At 36.8% G+C, this 19,611-nt stretch overlaps 1 protein-coding gene across 1 annotated transcript in view; it reads left to right on the forward strand.

Moving 5' to 3' along the window:
• The first annotated feature begins 1,834 nt into the window (after positions 1-1,834).
• sipa1l3 (signal-induced proliferation-associated 1 like 3) overlaps positions 1,835-19,611 on the forward strand; it is an 82,267-nt gene continuing 64,490 nt past the window's right edge. Inside the window, exon 1 of the mRNA XM_059564856.1 lies at positions 1,835-2,062. The gene's annotated coding sequence lies outside the window, so the exon portion shown is untranslated. The remainder of the gene's footprint in view (positions 2,063-19,611) is intronic.

A 19,611-nucleotide genomic window follows, 5' to 3' on the forward strand; every position in this document is an offset into this window, starting at 1 on the left:
TACATACAATTACATATTTATATTAATTGGACGACCTCTTTTATTAGCCCTGAAGCATAAAATGATGATTTTATGGTGGAATGATGGGTTTAATTCAGTCACTTGCTCTTCTTGAAACTCTGTACATTCGGATCTCTAATTTATCATTAGGTAAAGATGTACACTTTATAATTTTTATTGTCATATATTCAGGTAGATGGAAATACAGTTCAGTGAAACAGCAGACCCTGCATGCACAATATGGAGAACAGCTTTGCTCCATTAGGTCATACTGCCCCCTGGTGAGATTCTGGATCACTTCAATGGCTTCAGTTTTTCTTTTTGGCTTCTTGTAGTCATGCCATAAGGTCATGTTCTCTAGTACACATTCTGTCTGTTATCCGACTAAGTTGATTTTGGTTGAGCTTTTCAGAATAGAGCACAGAAGATCCCAGCCACATTTACCTGCTCTTAAAAACCTGTTTAAACGTTTAAAACCTGTTGCATGTCGGTGAATATTGACATCACACATTGCTCTCTTGTGTTTTCATGGAGATGCAAATTCACTAGGGCATTTTAAATATTTTTGCTTATGGAAATTCACACACATTTTTAAGGCTGGCACATTTAAACGTGAATCTCCATTTAAATGGTTTCTGATCATGCACTTTTTGTGTGTGTCAGAATCCACAAATACAGGTCCTTTCTTTTCAAAGCATCAGGACACTTTTTGTTGTGAGACCTATGTTTTTTTAACTATTATCAAAACTATAGCACAAAACTAGCTTGTTGTCTTGTTTTTTTATCTATCTTTTTGATTGATAACATTTACAACAGTGTAAGGACATAGGGCAGCCTAAACAACCTAGCTAAATGTACAAAGATCAAAAACATTATTTGCCTAGTTACAAGCTGCAAAGAATTTACATAAATGTTGTTAAAAATCTGTTAAGAAATATCAATATATAAAATAATTAAAAACAATTAAAAGTACATAAATAAATAGGCTGATGACAGATGACAAACGAGGAGTTTCAAAGTATTCTAATAAAGGTCCAGTATTATTGTAATAGAAGAGGGTGTCAAGTCATGTGTATTGTTACAAGAGTGACCACAAGGGTGTGCTATGTACTACTCAAAAAATCTGAACTAAATTGTGCTATAGATAGACGTGGTATCTAAATTTGTGACATACCATAGTGCCCCCCCCCCCCCCCCCCCCCCCCCCCGTACGCACGTACCACGTCTGCGCTGGTTGCAAAAATGCTTTGAAATCCCTGAAAAAATGTGACACTGCAGTCTGACGTCATGCAATCACATCAAATCACATTTATTTGAACGGAAATTGTGCTCATTGTGCTGCACAGTACAATGCACAGTAAAGTCATCTACACATTTAAATTACATTATATTCACTGCAGTAGTTAATGCGTAGTATTAGCTGTTTGAATGCCAGTGGCTATAATCGTATTGTAACCATATGACGACAGATGCTTATGAAACATGGAAATATTATTATAAGAGGAGGAGTTTAAATCCCAATTTCACATATTTTCAGAAATTCGTTTTCATTTTGCATCTCTATCAAAAACAAAACAAAACAGGAAGACTGTGTCGTATATTAATGAATGTGACATTAAATAAAACAAAAAAGTGATGGCTTTTAGGATTTTTATTTGTATTTATACCGTCTGTAATGCTGTGAATTAAATGATAAAACTATAGTATTCGCTTTCCACGTTACATTGCGGAATTCGCTCTCTTACATACAGTACATTACCACGGACACTTGTGAATGCATCAGCGCGCATGCGCAGTGCCGTGTGTGTGTGTGTGTGTGTGTGTGTGTGTGTGTGTGTGTGTGTGTGTGAGCGCGCAGCAGCCGGGCGTCGTGGTTTCGGTTGGCTGGGAGGAAGAGGAATAACGAATGTGGAGCCAAGAAGAATTCCTCGTTGGCGAACGGCGCTGGGGCGAGAAGCAACACTATCCACAGGATTTCTGAAACGTTTTTACGGACTACACATGTCTCCTTAGGGAAAATTTAGGGAAGTTTTCCCCTTCACGCGTTCCCGGGTCGGATAAGGTAAGAGACGTTTACCGGGGATAATTAGTTTTTACAATAAGGTTTAAATCAACAGTGCGAAGTGGCGAGTAAAACTCGGAAGCCTTTGGACAGGTTTCAGATTTGTCATGTTTCGTTATAACATACACGAGGACATAGTGGGAAAATGTGGAATTTATGAATCAAGTACTGGTCATTACGCAGGATATGGGCTCATTGTAATGTATTTTCATTAAGTGAAAAAACGTTAGCAAATATATACGCTCCAGTCCTTCCTGATCAGTCAGCGCGCATGCGTCAGCACTATGTAGTTTTTACTCACCTGAACTAAGGCCTTGCAGCAATAGTGTGACTACACGTTTCACACAATAGAAGATTGCTGCTTTCTCGTAAAGTTTCAGCACATGGAGAATCCTTGGAGAACCCAGTGGAAGTGCTGCTAGGCAATATATATATATACAGTACAGACCAAAAGTTTGGAAACATTACTATTTTTAATGTTTTTGAAAGAAGTTTCTTCTGCTCATCAAGCCTGCATTTATTTGATCAAAAATACAGGAAAAAAAATAATATTGTGATATATTATTACAATTTAAAATAATTGTTTTTAAATTTATTATACTTTAAATTATCATTTATTTCTGTGATGCAAAGCTGAATTTTTAGGATCATTATCACATGATCCTTTAGAAATCATTCTAATATGAGGATTCATTATCAAAGTTGGAAACCGTTCTGCTGCTTAATATTTTTTCAGAACATGTGATACTTTTTAGGATACTTTGATGACTGAAAAGTAAAAAATAAAATATAAAAAAGCTATGTTTTTTAAAATATAAATATTTTTTAATAAAAATATACACTACTGGTCTGTAATTTGGGGTCAGTAATTTTTTTTTTTCTTCTTTTTAAATAAAATCAATACTTTTATTCAGCAAGGATGTGTTAAATTGATAAAAAGTGATGGTAAAGAAAATATATTATTAGAATATATATTATTATAAATATTTTTTTTATTTTGAATAAATGCAGTTCTTTTTAACCGTTTATTCATCAAATATATTAGACAGCAGAACTGTTTCCAACACTCATAATAAATCAGAATATTAGAATGATTTCTAAATGATCATGTGATAGACTGGATGTTACATGTGACACTGAAGGCTGGAGTAATGATGCTGAAAATTCAGCTTTGCATCACAGGAATAAATTATTTTTTTAAAGTATATTCAAATAGAAAACTATTATTTTAAGTTGTAATAATATTTCACAATATTACTGTTTTTTCTGTATTTTTGATCAAATAAATGCAGGCTTGATGAGCAGAAGAAACTTCTTTCAAAAACATCAAAAATAGTAATGTTTCCAAACTTTTGGTCTGTACTGTATATATATATATATATATATATATATATATATATATATATATATATATATATATATATATATATATATATATCTAAGGCTGCCTTAGAACATTCTGATAGCTTGTAGTGTAAATCAGCAGAATATTTACAGCAAAGCAGACATAAAATGCATATGAACATCAGCTGTCATTCTTTATCACCCAATAAAATGTAAAAAGATCATATTTAAATGCTTAGTTTTATGATCAAAGTAGTTTTAACTTTGAAGGCCAAAACATGTAATGTCATGCAATGAAATGACAACGGAGTATAAATAAACATTCAAAAAAAATTTTTTGAATCATATTTGATACTTTTTAATGTGACCCCCCCCCCCCCCCCAAAGAATCATGTTAAAATGTATGTATCAAATATGATTCATTAGGCTTCATAGGGTTAATTGTTAACTAGGGTTAACATTTTTACTTAGTCATATAGGTTTGTATCAATAGGGTGAGAGTAAATTGATATCATTTATGTAGTATATTTCATTTTTGGATGAACTGTCCCTTTAAGGGCTTTGTTATGAATATTATTAACTCCACTGCAGGTCATGCACTGATGTAGAGCTGTATAATTAAAAATCAGCATATGTTTTAGGGGAAGTCAGACGGCATAGCCAGCGCACACACCACACCACCACATTAAACAATATAAAATTAGAGAACCAGACTGCCGTGTCTGGAATTTAGAGGTTTTATTTTAGTAACTTCCTCTCTGAGGCTAATTCAATCACATGAACGTATCTGATACCAGTCATACTCGCCAAATTCAGTTCTCATGGTATGTGTGTCAGAGAACAGTGAGGGACTTTTTTCTGGGCAGATTGTGGACATCAGTCACTGCCGCCGTTGACACAAAAACAGTCCTAAACTTGGAGCTGATTCTTCTTTAAGGTAATAACGCAAGACAAAATGTGTTTTTTTGAAGAAGCTGAATGCTGTTGTAAATCTCAGTAACTGCGTTCATGTGTTAGGCTGAACTTTAGTTGTCTGTAACGTGCCTTGTAAAGTAGCAACGTATCTGTGTGTGGAGGAATAGCTGGAGTTCTTGGGGATTCTTAAGTTCTTTTTCCATCAGCCAACCAGAAAAGCCACTTAAACTCACAAACACTGCCTTTTGCAGTCTGCTGGTAAGTTATTGATAGGTTGAGGGTTTTGAATAGACAAACTCAGCTGAGAGTAGGCCTGGATTGTCTGAGGGATTTGCATTTTGTCATTTGAGTCCTTATAGGTCTTTTTAAGGCTGTGGTTGCATTGTCTTCTGCAAGCATGTCTGATTGTTTGTAAGTGTCTCATTGTTATCAGGTGAAGAGAGAAATGAACAACTCGTGGGCCAAGAAACATGTCTTTTAAAGCTCTAAGGATACATCATTCAGAAAAAATTTTGAGCGACATTGAGGTCAAGTAATTTAAACCATAAATGGTTTGAATTTCATGTAGGGCAAGAGTGAGTTATGAATGTTATATCTTTATTATCACATTGCACTACATACCTTTCATATTGGTCAAAAGTGTAGTTAGACAAAATGGTTTTTAAGAATTTCTAAATGGAAAGTCATCATGTGAGTCATTTAAGTGGGCTGGACATGCTGTAAATGACCAGTCTGAGCAACAAAAGTGTAAAACCGACATGTAATAACTGCATACTAATGTCATCACAGATTTTATATTCTCTCTGGGTTACATTCTGGGGTAGGTTATTAGTGTGACATTACTACCTGCTTCCATGGCATCTATTAACTGGGCCAGAAATATCCCTAAAGCTGCTCAATTTTCTTATTTCTCGGACTCTCTTGTTCGATCTGCTCTCTGCTCTCTCCTTCTGCCTGTTTGGCCAGAGTAAATATAGCCTGTTTGGTTTTTTGCTAGAGGATAAACACAGATGTCGAATCGGACTGTTTGCCACTGCAGACTCACCCCAACAGTTTCTCTTCGAGATATAGAAAATGACAGAAAACGAATAATAGTCACTCAGAAAATGCACGATAATATCTTAAATAAATCACCAGGAAAAGCTTAATGTGATTAGGTCTGACTGTATCATTATAGTTTGCCCGGCATTTGTCAAGTCTGAGGTAATAGAGTTATTTTGAAGAGTTTAATCGCTGTAATAGTGTGCAAGGTAGTTAAATATTGCATTAGTAATCACACATTAACGAGGGAGCTGTTTGCATCGTTAAGAGAAAACTGGTCTTTCCTCTTGTTTTGCTCACTTACATTGAGCACTAAAACTGACAGCACTGTAATATGATATGGTACAAGATAGCATATGTTTTATTTGTGTGATTGTACAGCTTCTCAACCGAAAGGCAACTAGTGGTACTGTGTCATGACTTATTGACATGTCTTTTCTTGAAAATGTGTCATTTGTGAGAATGATTTCCACAACGTGTCAGTCGAAGTCAGCAGGCTGCCATGCTGTTTTTACACCTGTTTCAGTTCAGCCTCTCCACCTGCTCCACTCCAGAACCAGAGAGACCTGATTGACGAGAGATCCCACAGAGTCGAGGGAGTTTGAGCGCAGAACAAAACACGTCTTTGATATTGCCCCCCCCCCACCCCATTTAGAAACAAGTCACATTCATAACAGAATAACAGAAAGCTGAAACCTAAATCTGTCATGCATTCCTTAAGTGAAATCTAGGGTAAAGTTTAAAAACTGTTTAAAGAGAAGGAGTGAATGGATTTTTGTCATTGCAGGGTGGTTGTATCCACACTGCTAAGACACTTTTATATGCAAACACCATCTAAAAGTAAATTTGGCATTCGGTGTCCCCTTAAAGAGTAGTACTGATTTATAATATCTGCATTTGTTGGTTATCAGACATGATATGTTATTGGCCATAATTTCCATATCGGTGCATTTCCAGATACAGTAGAAAAGAAAAAGCTTCGCTTATTGAGTTAGAGGAAATATATTTGATTCTGTGCATAAAGTCACAGAGAAACACTGAATCCCTAATAAAAATGTTTTTCTATGTGCTGTAATAGTAAAGAAAACCTTTTAAATGTCTTAGATGTCTTCTGATTTCTTAAACATCTAGCCTGGAACCATTTTTGGATGTGGGAGTGCTTGGGAGATCTGAGAGGGAAATTGACTTTACCAGTAAGTGTCTCAAAAGGGAAAAGGCTCTTTGTTTTATAGAGGATCTCCATTAAATGAATGACACCAGATGTTTCTGACCCACACAGTTGTGGAAGAAAGCCATTCATTGTCCCAGGAGAACTCCTTGTTCACAACTTTCTGTTCTTAAGGAATTTCCTATTGATCTGGCCGAGCAATTTATTCCTCTCTCTCTGGAGAGACGGAGAGGAAGAGAGACATCGAGAGGAAACTGTCAGAGCGAGCAGAGGATCCTCGAGAGCATGTCAGCGGATATGAGGGAGGAAGTGTTGATGAATGGATGCAGACTGTCTCGAATGTGTCCGGTGCCGTTTCTTCTAACACTTCCAGCAGTCTTAAACCAAACACACTTTCTGACTGAGATGCAGACTTTATAGACCCCATCAAGTGGGCAGTTTTGTTGCATCTTCCTCCATCTGCCTCTTATTGAGGGAAGTGTGGTAGTTGGTTGTGCGTCATGCTGGTTCTTTCTAGTGCACCGTTGAAGAGGAGGGGACCTCGGACAGGAAATGAGGGAAAAGCAAGGAGATGACAGGCCCATGAATCACCCCCACTTTGAGGAGACGGGTCACATCAAACACACACAGTGTGTTAAAATGCCTCATGTTGCCTAAGCGAACATCAGAGGAAACGCTTTCACTCCCATGTAATCTGACTCATTCATATATTGCCAAGAATTCAGTCCACTTTAAGAATTCAATGCTTTTATGAAGTGAAACCTGCACTGTTTAAAAAAAAAGTTATAAACACAGGTTACTAAATTACCAAAACTACTGTTTCATCGACTACATTTTACAATACTTTTTTAGTCTTTCTACTTTAAAATTATAGTTATAATTCTGAATGTGTTTAGTATGTTCTTGTGATTATTTGTTAAATTTACCAGCAATGTTTGTGTGAAAATTGTTCCAAAGAAAATCTTAAACCAATTTTTTTTGCATTTCAGTTTTTCATGCTACCACCAATAGGTATTTCTTTGCCGTGTGGTTTGTTGTGTGTAGACTCTTTAAAAAAAAAATACAAAACAGCTGTCACGTACCCTTTCAAAGCGTACTAAAATATACATTTAATTTACTAATATAGACTTTTTAGAGTTAAATATAGTACAAAGGTATATTGCCCCAGTGGCAGCTTTTGTACCTTTTTTTTTTTTTTTTTTTTTTAAGTGTCCTGTATCTGACAAGTGTCCAGGGTTTAGTTTTAAATTAGAGTAAGATTCTTTTGAGCTTCTTTAAACACTTGTCTTCTGAATATTTCTTTTCTCAGAAAGCTCTCACTTGCCTCCTTCGAGAGCCCTGATGTGGTCAGAAATCGAGGGCCGCACTATTTTATCCGCTCTGTGTAGTCTGCACACACCCACACACATGTGCCTACACTCGTTTAAGTAGCCTACACATTCCTGCATTCACTCTGTCTTTGGCCTGCAATACCTTTCATATTTTGACATCATTTTTATAGAGGTGTTACACAATATAGCCATATAAGTGATCGTTTATTTGGTTACTTCTCTCTTATCTGTTAAATTGTGGTCAGATATTGTAATGATTTCTTGATTAGTCTGTCCTGTATCATTATCCAGGTATTTAGTGTTTCCAGAGATCCGATGACTACCTACAATGTAATTGTATTTTCTGTCACTTTTGATCAATTTAATGTGTCCTTGCTGAATACAACTGTTACTTTCTTTGGAAATCTTATTGACTGCACGCTTTTAAATGCTTTATGTACATTAATATATGACTGGAACAATAGCTGAAGTAATAATTTGTCTGTGTAAAATGTGAACAATTTGAAGTCACACTCACAGACCTAGATAATGCGTTTGCAGATCGGCTTCGTCAAGCATGTATACTCATTATCACACTACAGTTTGCCTCAGTGGGTTCATTTAACCCTTCAAATGTTCAATTATACTATTATAAATACTTGGACAGACAGATGAAGAAGACTGTAGCCCAACTGTGCAAAAACCTGCTATAACTGCATGTTAAAGTACATTGTGTTGTAAGCCATTGTGGAGAGATTTACCTGTTCATAAGTTCCTAATTAAGCTCTAGCTTTAAGTGTTCATGCCCACAGTGACCATATAAACTGAATTATGGCCTGTGGGTGAGCGTTTCTCAAATTTGACAAGGATAACTCATACTGAGCTATGAACAAAGCTGCTTCCAGGACCACTTCAAAGATGTGACGTTGGCGTACTTAACAGTACCTTGCCTCATGCAACCCTTATAAATGGTTGCTCACAACGAGATGTTTCTGCAGAGCAGAGCTGCCCTCCTTCTGTCAGCACATGGATTGTGGCTCAGACAAAGCTGCAGATTGTCTCCAAAGAGCTGGAGTGCCAGGCTTGGGGTTAATTCTGACGCTCGTGCCAGAAGTACCAAGGGCCTTGTTCTCTCTCCACTGTTAACGACTGGAATTTCTTGAAAGGAAGTTGTGTATGTGCGTTCACGTGTGCCTGTGCGATTGTGTGTGTGTTTTAAACTCTCCATTGCCAAAGTCCTGCAACTGTAGAGTCATTGTTTTTATTCTAATTGAGTTCAGCATGGAGTCATTCCCAGAATGCTATTTAGTAAGTTTTCATCGCATGCCTTTATCCATTACAAAATTCAATTTGGTGAAAGGGCAAAGAGTTTCATGATTTGGTACTGTTGCAGAAGTCATTGCGTGCAGACTGAGTGTCACAGATCATCTATAAGCAGGCCCACAAAGAATGTCCGCAGTTTTCCACACAATTCAAATGCCTGAAATTCAGGTTCTAAACAAAGTTTTGCACTCAGCTAGTTACTTTTGGTTTTGATTATTTGCTTAAGGATATCAGGAAGGTGTTCATCCACCTGTTAGGCCACTATTAGAAGAGCTTTATTGTACAGATGTTTTGTAAAATATGTTTTTATAACAACAATGACAAGTTAAAATTATTTTCAATCATAATTGTAATCTTTGGTATAACCAGGCATGACATACCGGTCAAACGTGTTTGATGTTTAATATAAACTCAAGCCACTTTTCCACTCTCTCTGCTGTTTGCAAATAGTTGTTAATTTTGCCCAAGTGACTGTCATTGTCTGTCGAGCATATTTCATTGGATTGTAATAATTGTACTTCTTTGAGAAAATTGTGTATTCTGCTGATGCAAATTTAATTGTAGATAGTGATGCATGGAAATTACAATTCTGAGCCAAAACAGAAACCGAAAATTCTGGATGCACTTGACCGAAAACCGAAAAAATGCTTTTTAATAATTTAGTTATAAGTTTTTTAATAAGTTTTATTTTAGACTTTTTTTTTCTTTCTTTTTTTTTACTAAATAGTTTAAATGATACAGAATAAAAAAAATCAAGCCAATTCAAATTACCACACTTTTATTGAAAGTAACACAACAAAATTGGACTGAAAATCAGTATATTATTTTTATGCAACTGAATCAGATTTAACTGATTTTTTTATTATTTTTTTGACCAATTATCCAAATATTTTAAAGTCCCACAAAGCTATTATTATCAGAGCATATGATCAGTGAAGGGTGGACAGTAGCGTTATTTCACTAGCGTTGCCCTGTTACAGCACAGTAGCGCTGTTGCAAACAGGAGCATTATTCTACATAGAAATTTCCTGTGGGCACATTATTTGAGTAAATTTGCTTTGATGAGCATGAGCGGTACGAGTTGAGCGTTCGCATGAACCGTGAGGAACTCAATGGAATGCACATTGACAGAGTGGATTATTGAGTGGGGTATCACACCTAGAGGGAGCTTGAAACCTGGAAGCTGAACACTGCTGGGCGGAGCGGCGCACCATGTTTTGGCAGATTTCTTTGATTCTGCCCAAAAAACTATGCCATTTTCAGCGACTGAAATTTCGGTGCACCCCTAATTGTAGAATTTTCAGAAAATAGGTCTTGAATATTCTATTAAGTTTCTATTTAATATTTTTAGTAACTTAAGTATAGTTTTCACCATCAAAATAGCCAAAGAAGTTGGCGTGACAAAAAAAAAACAATCAACCCCTAGTGTCAGTCGCACAGAACTTTCGAAGTGGTTGTGAAGCAACCCTTATGCTCCTCTATTCACCATTTTAAAATGAATGTATCGGATCAACACAGAATACATCACATATGGTCAAGCCAAAAAAAGTAAAATGCCACAAATATTTCAACGTGCCTGAAGCTTAAATTGGATCCAAAAATCTGCATATGCAAATGATTAGAACTCAGCAGTTCCTGTAGTACTCTCCGTTGCAAATGAGCGACTTTCCAAAATGAAAGGCTGCTTTACTATATGTGGAGTGGATTTTTCCTCCAGTGAGATTAAAACCAAGCCACAGACAAAATGTCCCGTTGCTCGCTGCTGGTTAGACAATAAAGCTTTGTTGTATAGCATTGTGTGCGGTTAGAAAAATGATGCAACTTGTATTTATCTCCAAATATTTAAGTCAGTGAGAGCAGATTTGAAATGCTGGTGGCATTGTTTTTTTTATTTGTTTATCCCACCATGGGTTTGTGTCTTATGCTGTACAGCACACTTTCTGTAGGGAGTAGAAAGCTACTCGCCATCATTATCTGCCACACAAACACAGATGCTCGCTACGTAGAGTGAAATTAAAGAGTAATGACAGTTTGGTGTTGACTGTTGTGTTCCTGGATCTCAGGAGAGTTACACTACACACCGCTGCAGAGAGCGCGCGAGAGAGAGACAGGGAAATGGCCTGTTTTCGCTGAAGAACAGTTGAGCTCTTATCATCGTGGGAGAGGTAGAGATGGACCGATTAGGGATAAGAGATTGCCAGACCCTCAGACAGCAAGAGAAAAAGAAAAAGTGAGGGAAGATCCAAAAGCAATGAAAGGAATTAGGTGCACCTCTGTTGGTTTTTGTGTGTCCTGATTCTGGTTCACACCATGATGACGTAGCTTATAGATGACCGATTCCTCAGCTTTAGTCTGCTACTCCTTAGTGTATCTCTTTCTTTTCCTGTGTTGATTTTATCAGACTGACATAGTTACACGTTTTGGTCACACTAGCATAAAGAAATTCCCCCGAGAGGCTAGATTGTCTCGTAGCGATTCAAAGGACTTTGTGGGCTGTGTGAGAGCGAGAGATTGATAGGGGTTTTCTAAAACAAAGCAGCCTCTTTCTCATGAACGAGGTCGGGGTTATAAATTAGCCTGCATGAGAGAGAGAGGCTTTGGCCACAGCCGTCGTCCGTGTTTTATTCTCCCACAGTCAACGAGGATGAGCCATCGTCACTTTTCCTCCCCTGTCCACATGCTTAGAACGATGCTGGGAATGTAAAGTGGGCTGAACTATGCCTAATGAATTCCTGCACAGATCAGAAGTATAAACATACACACGGTCACGCTCATGTAGGGGTGCGCCTTTCAACTGGTTCCCACGTCTCAATCTCCCAGGAATGTTACTAAGGCCTATGGTGAGTATTTAGATGCGTCTTTTTGTGTTCTCTTTTCTTTACCTTTATTCCTCTTTAGTTTATTCGCACCATCCGTTTGCATCTTTACCGAATGAAATATAGAAACAAAGCACTGTTTTACTGTCACCCGGTGCTGAGATCTGTGGAAATGACAAAACGCTCGCTCAGATGGGATCTTTGAGCACACACCCTTTGAAAACACACATTAGAGAAGCAGTATGAGTTGAAACGGAGATAAGGCCTGTTTTATCACTGAAACTCCTGGCAAGAAACTTTATGACCTCATTGTCTTCAATGCAGGAGCCCCTATCAGCAGTTCAATAGTATCTGTCCTATGGCACCCTTGTTGGTTTCCCAACTTTGAAGCCTTTATGGTATCGAACGAAAAACTTTGATCCTATTAGTATCTAAAAATTATTTATCTTTCTAGCCTAATTTCGGTTCCAAAAGCCAAGCGGACGTTTTTTTTTTGCCAGGCGGCTGTGTCTGTGTGAGCTTGTAGCATATGTGCATGTACGGACCTAAATTCGCCGTGATTGGCTGTCCACCACCACGTGACATGACGGGGAGGATTTTTGAAGATACTCGCAGTCACACAACACAAGTGTAGTTGTTTTTTCTCAAAACGTTTCCGTTTTACAATGCCAAAGAGGTCTAAAGTGTGGCTACACTTTATAAAAGTGGATGCCGAATCAGCAAAGTGCAACATATGCGATAAGAGTATGCAACCAAAGCCGGCAATACCAACAATTTAATGAAGCATTTGTTTGGATGAGTGTTTTGCCCTCCCTCCCTGTTTAGTTTGGTCTACTCCATTGCGTATCTTGAAACATGCCCCCTTTCACGTCGTCTAAAAAACAGACAGAGATAGACAGATTTATCCGGTACAGCAAATTTTTTTAAGCACCAGGCCACTGTATACGTTCACTTAAAACCGACTGTGTTTACGAGAATACTTGCAGAGACAATTATTTTTATATTTGTTCATTCAGAAGTTACGATACGCGAAAGATGAATTCATTCTCTGTACGCACATTGTCTGAAATGCTGCTCGTAGCGCGTGCTTTGAATGAGTGAGCGCAAGCTCCAAACGCGCGCGAATTGTTTAAAATGCTTGAATCAGCAATATTTAGAAACAAGTGCAAACGATCAGCTATGATCCGTTTCACCCCTTCAAGCGAGTGAACAACGCAAATCAAGTTAGGAGTTTTACATCACTATTCATGATAGCCCATCGGACTGGAAAACACAATAGCCCCCGGACGTGGGGCTAACGATTTTGCGAGCCCTGCACCTCAGATCTATCCAGTTTGTGAAACACTGGTTTTCACACTGGTTTCGTTAAACAAAATAAATTCTTATTTTAAAAGATTGACTCAAAAGAATCATCGGTTCACTAATCGGATCATGAACTTGTATTACCGAGCCAAAGATAATATATTATTGAACATCTTGAATGAATAGTTCATCTGTAAAGCACATAAAGCTGTCGTTTGAGTTTATAAACTTCTAACTCATGCATGATTTGTATGGATCTGCTAACTGAATGCAAAGTTTGAGTTCTAGAAGAATGTTTGTGTCTTCATGAGCATGTATCGCTCACTAGGAGTCGTTAAATGAACTGCTGCTGTTCTTTTTTTTCTTTTTTTTCAACGGAGGATAAGTTGCACTATTGGTTAAAATCCCCAAACTGTTTACTTAAATATTAAATTAAATTAATAAATCACATCAAAACAGGGGCGTTTGCGTTATGATGTGGTGAGCTGCTGTGGGCAAGAAAGTCCAGGGCCCTGAATGACGCACCCCTATCCAAAAAGCACAACCAGTTGTATTAATAATGTTATCCTGAGTGTGAAGTGTTACCAGAATTTGTTGTAATTAAGGTGAAAAATAAATGTTTTGTGTTTAATGTATTTGTGTTAATGTTGAAATGGATTTTAAAACATGGTATCAAAAAAAGTATCATTAGGAACTGATATCGAAACTGAGGTATCGAAATTGGCACCGAATCAAAAGATTTTGAACAATACCCAGCCCTAATCAAAAGGCCAGAGGGCACTCAAAGAAGAAATCCAGGAAAATCGCTTCAGCTGAATAAACAGAAGATTTACCTGCTTTCATTATATAAACATGACTAATAAGCACACGACTAAGGCAATATGTTTTATTTTATTTTATCTTATTATTTCTTATTATAATTATATGATAATTTTCATCATAATAAAGTAGATCTATAATGAAATGCTAATCGCCATAGCTTAGAATACAATTAAATATTGTGTGCCTTAATTATTCTGTTTAAGATGCCACATCATCATACAGAAGGATTTATTTCAAACACTCGACTGATTGAGTTAGGAGAAAAACGTTATTAAATGGGGTATTTTCACATGCTCTCAGATGGGGCAGCATTTACTACACAGTGCCGTAGTTCACTGAGAAGATACGCAAATGGCTGTTATTATCGTGAACGATTTCGACGATTTCATAATCCTACAGTTGTATCGTCTGCAGCCCTACTTCTTACAGTATGTGTGACCTGATGACTGACAATTGACACTACCAGTGTTATTTTAGTATTTGTACTATATACTATTATAGTATTTATTATAGTATTTTTATATTTTCAGATTTCATTTTTATTATAAGTATTATTAATTATTTTAATTCAATAATTAATTTTATGTGCTTTTGTAACTTTTTTTTATATTTCTATTAAGCTTTTACTTATTTATTTTTAGTACTTCTGTAACTTAATGATTTATTTAATTTGCTGTTCTTTTGAACTTTCTATTCATCAAATGAATATTATCCATACGTTTTTAATATTTTTTAGGGGATGCACGATAAATATCGACTGATATAAATATGATTGTAATTTTGGCACAGCTTGTCAATGAACAAGGGCTCCGTGTAGTAAATCAGATATGTGTAGAGATTTACCGCCGATTACAGAACCGGCATTACTGGCAAGATGCGCAGTAAATATCGGGTGATATTTATCGTGTATCCCTAATATTTTTTGTAAGGTAATAAGAAAGTAAAACAGAGAAACATAAGGAGAAGGCAATAGGAAGTAAGGGAGACACAGAAAGTGGTGTTTGTGTGTGTGTGTGTTCCCACGTGGCTCCTAAAGTCACAAAGCTCTATTCTAGAGGGTAAATGGAAAGACAGTTACTCAAAACTAACAACCTTTAAAAAAACACAAACTGCCTCTCCAACTGAGCTTCCTCCATATGTTTTCTATTCTCTGCAACACACACTGATGGCTGTGTTCAGTCTTCAAACGCTCACTGTCATGGGTCTTCAGTTGTCATAAAGCTCCTTGCCTAGGTGCAGCTTCCTGAAAAATATAAACGTCATTAGCTTCTGTTTTCCTTTTTTAGTGTTGCTCATTTCAAGTGTTTTAAATATACCTTTGCAATCACTACCCTTCATACTAAAACGTTATGATCATCTTAATGCAGCTTTGCTGAATATAAAACAATGTCTTTAAGAACAATCATACAGAGCCCAAACTTTTGAACGGTAGTGTACTTGACTGATGGTGCTACAAGCTACTTCAAAGAATAGTAAGCTGTACTGTTAAACTTTTTGCTAGCTCTCTTCCTTCTCTCCTCCTTCAAAACAAACATCACACACAGAACTGCAGCCACACCTTGTTGCTTTACATCTGTCAGTCAGTGCTGCTTTTGTTGGGAGGACTGAACCTACTGGAGTCCATTCACATCTGCCACAAAACTCCTGTTATGTCACGCTGGGTCCGGGAGAAAGAGGGACTCACAAGGGTCTTTTGCTTTTAGGATCAAGTTCATATTCAAACACTGAACCACTGCAAGTAAAACAGTTGCAGGTGCAGTTCTGCTTCAGACACAGTTAGTCGTCAGTTTGCCTCGCAGATGCGCTACCTGTCCCGCTCAGACTGTTTTCTAATGTGCGGCCTTGGCAGCTAACAATATAACACTGTGTTCTCATGTTACTGCTGTGCAGCGTGAGAAAGGGAAGTTATGAGAAGTTTGCTGTAGACCTCAGCCAGAAGCAATTAAACTGTTTATGCTATTTAGCCTGGCTATTTATTTTGTGATACACTAATGTGCACTGTTGATTGAGTCCAGTGTCCACTCAGATACTCAAATACTGTATTAGAAGATTTGAAAACCATATAGTGTTTTAAGCAAGGATGGACATTGGAAAAGAACCACACACAGGAAGTTGAGCTCACTCTCTGGACAGGCCTTTGCGCCTCTGTAGACTTGTCGCCTGGAGTGGCCTCACACCGTGTGTACTAACTAGGTGCGACACACAAAGTGTCGAGTGTCACATATACTCCATGTTAATCTGAGTTTTGTTCTAATTGCTACCCTTGTGATGCATCAAGGTGCGCTCAAGGGAGGACTTAACCTTCAGCCTTCGTATCCTAGGCTCTTTTCCTAGTATGGAAGGTCGACATTAAATGAGCCAATTAATTCCTGATGGAAGAGCAATATGCATAATGGATGGATAAAATACTATCTAATGGCATGTACAGTATAATTTCAAAAACACACACATTATATATATGTGTGTGTTAGGGATATGCCGGTATCAAATTTTCCTGTTGCGATTAATTGCTCATGCTTTTATCACTGTAAACGGTATTATCACGGTATTTAAATTTAGTTTTAAAAAGTGATCAGAATATAGTATAATATAGTGTATTAGGTTAAATTAACTTTTTTCTAATAAAAAATAACTGAACATTTAAATAAAATACAGCAATTCAGAAATATATATAAAGATAAAAGTTTTGCACAGATTAAAGTGCAAAAGAACTATAAAGACCAAAAGGTAAGATGAACATCATAGCAAATACACAAATCTGAATGGCTATTTAAAAATATTTCAATATGTTTTAGAAAGTAGTGCAGCTGCTGTATTTATGGGGTTTCCAGGGTAAGGACAGCAATTTCTGCAGTTTAGCGCCATCTGCTGTCAGAGAGTGAATGTGCTTTCATTCAGCGCGTCTCTCACGTGTTCCTCCATGTGCTTCTCATGCGTGCTTGTTTACATCAGAGCACACATGCGTCTTTCAAGCAGCATGCAGCGGTGTTGTGCATTTTGACCAGTTGTTTGGAATAGTTTTCTTAAAATGCATTTCAAATTCTGTATAATTTGTAATATATAATTATTTGCGGTATTTATAAGTGCCCACGATAACAATATCTTGCATATTCATTACCATAATATATCGCATTACCGAATACCGGCACAAGTCTAGTGTGTGTGTGTATATATATATATATATATATATATATATATACATACAAAAACTGTTTTAGTGTGTGTATGTATATATACACACACAATTATATAATGTGTGTGTAAATGTCTTTACTGGTGCTTTTGATTGATGTGTCCTTAACAACAATTTTTTTTTTATATATTAATAAATCCTCACTGACCACACGCAGACTCTTAAACACTAGTGTATGTCAAATTACTATTAAAATGTGTTGTGAATGCCATTTCATGTTGACCTCTTTCAGCTTGCTAACCAAGGCTGCATTTATCTGATCAAAAATATAGTAAGAATAGTTAAATTGTGAAGTATTATTACGATCTAAAATACATTTTCTATTTTAGGTTTATAAATTAAATATATGACTTCTCTGTAACAATAGAGACAGTCAAATGGTTTAATGCTTTTTCTGTCGACACAATTGTAGGGACACTGAATTTTAAATGTAAAAATACAATAAATATCCTAGGCTTTGTTCAGACATGAATCAATTTGTTGCATGTCTGACTAAAAAATCTTGCCACAGCATTTGTGCTTAAGATTGAGATATACAGTAATGCCGTGGATGATGTCTCATGCCCCTCATGAGTTCAGCACCTCACAGAGTCATGAGCATGCCACAGTACACAAAAATGTCCAGTTTTCCATCATCTCTTTCCACAATGATAGCTACTCTCCTCTCATAACTAGTCATTACTATGGCAACCAAATAGATAGGCTACTGATTTTCAAAATGATAGGGTGTATAGTAATTCCTAAAGATTAGATTTTTTTTGAATTTGGTGCCGTATATGAAGAAAGTTTAAAAACTTTGCCTTTAGTTATAAATGAGTTTGTGTCATTGTTGATTATAGGTTTTTGTTTAGCCAGAGAAAACAAAAGAGAGGGGAAGAGGAATCATTCCAGCTGTGTGTAAAAACCACAACACCTGGGATCAAGGAAGTGAGCGAGCATGTGTGGATCTCATACGCCGTGATGTCTCAGACCCCAGCCGCCTTATAGAAGGGTCTTTGATGCAGACAGAGGCAGGGCAGAGCTTTAGGTGTGTGTGTGTGTGTGTGTGTGTGAAATTAGGAGGAAGAGGGTGTTCTTTAACCCATTTAGTACTGGGCGCTTGCCAGATTTAGTAGCTTAGTCGACTAATCCCCTTCCGCTTGCCATTTTCTTACCAACAAGTGTCCATACTTGTGTGTTTGTGTGCATGTGTTTGTATACTTCTGAAGAGGGGATGTGAGAGAGCTGGGAACCGTGTTCACCTCCTCCATTGATTGTTTACTGGCTGTAAAACATGTTGACGGGTTCCCTGATGGGATTTGAAATGGACCTGTAAGTTTAACTGGACAGCTACTGACTCAGCTTTCGTTCTGTAATGTTCCCTGTATTTTCTCTACTTCTCTTTCTCTTTTTTGTTTTAGTTTTGGAGCTACTGAGGGGATTTCCATTTTATTCTTAGCCACAGTAATAAAGTGCTTGTGCGGGCTAGGTTACATAAAAAATAAAAACAGCAGTTTTATCAGTGAAAACCGCTATAGAGATGGTGTTTTTATGGTGAGTTGAGTTGAAACCCAAAAATGGGTCGCAGATTCTAATAATCAAATATTTTAATATTCTAAATGTAAAAGGAGAGGAAATGAGAATGCACAGTTAAATATTGAAAAAGAACTAACTGGATGAAAATTGTGCATATAATTGATATGTTATTGATATATTATGCATCTCTATAATTAATGTGTAATATGTTCATTAATGATAAGAAATGTTTTTGAGCCCCATATCAGCATATAAGAATGATTTGTGAAGTATCATGTGACACTGAAGACAGTAATTGCTGCTGAAAATTCAGCTTCGCCATCATCATAATACATTGCACTTTATATAATTGAATACAATGTATTGTTAAATACATATATTAATAAATGTAGGGTAATTTGTTTATTTTAAATTGCATTGATTCCTTACAGTATTACTGTTTTTGCTGTGTGTTTGATCAAATAAATCCATGAGGATCTTTGAAAGAGATTTCTTTGAAAACATGAAACTCTATAGAACTGTAGTGCAGTAATATTCGTCATAATATTTGCAGCCCTGCATTAAACGGCGTTTCAATTTACTTTTTTTTTTTGCCATTAAATTACCCTTTCAAGAAAGTCCTTATTTGTATGCTCACCATTCCCACTGTTCTTCTTCACAGTACTGTGTGTTCGACTAACCATGATTAAGAGAACTAATGTAATGTTGTGTTTTTTAATCTGGTTCCATCTGAACTTTAATGGCAGAGCTGCATTTGAAGTGGTCTGGCGTGTTTGCGTCTGCTTGGCTCGCTGAAGGCT

The sequence above is a fragment of the Carassius carassius genome, chromosome 13 (genome assembly GCF_963082965.1).
Source record: "Carassius carassius chromosome 13, fCarCar2.1, whole genome shotgun sequence".
NCBI classification, from domain to species: domain Eukaryota; kingdom Metazoa; phylum Chordata; class Actinopteri; order Cypriniformes; family Cyprinidae; genus Carassius; species Carassius carassius.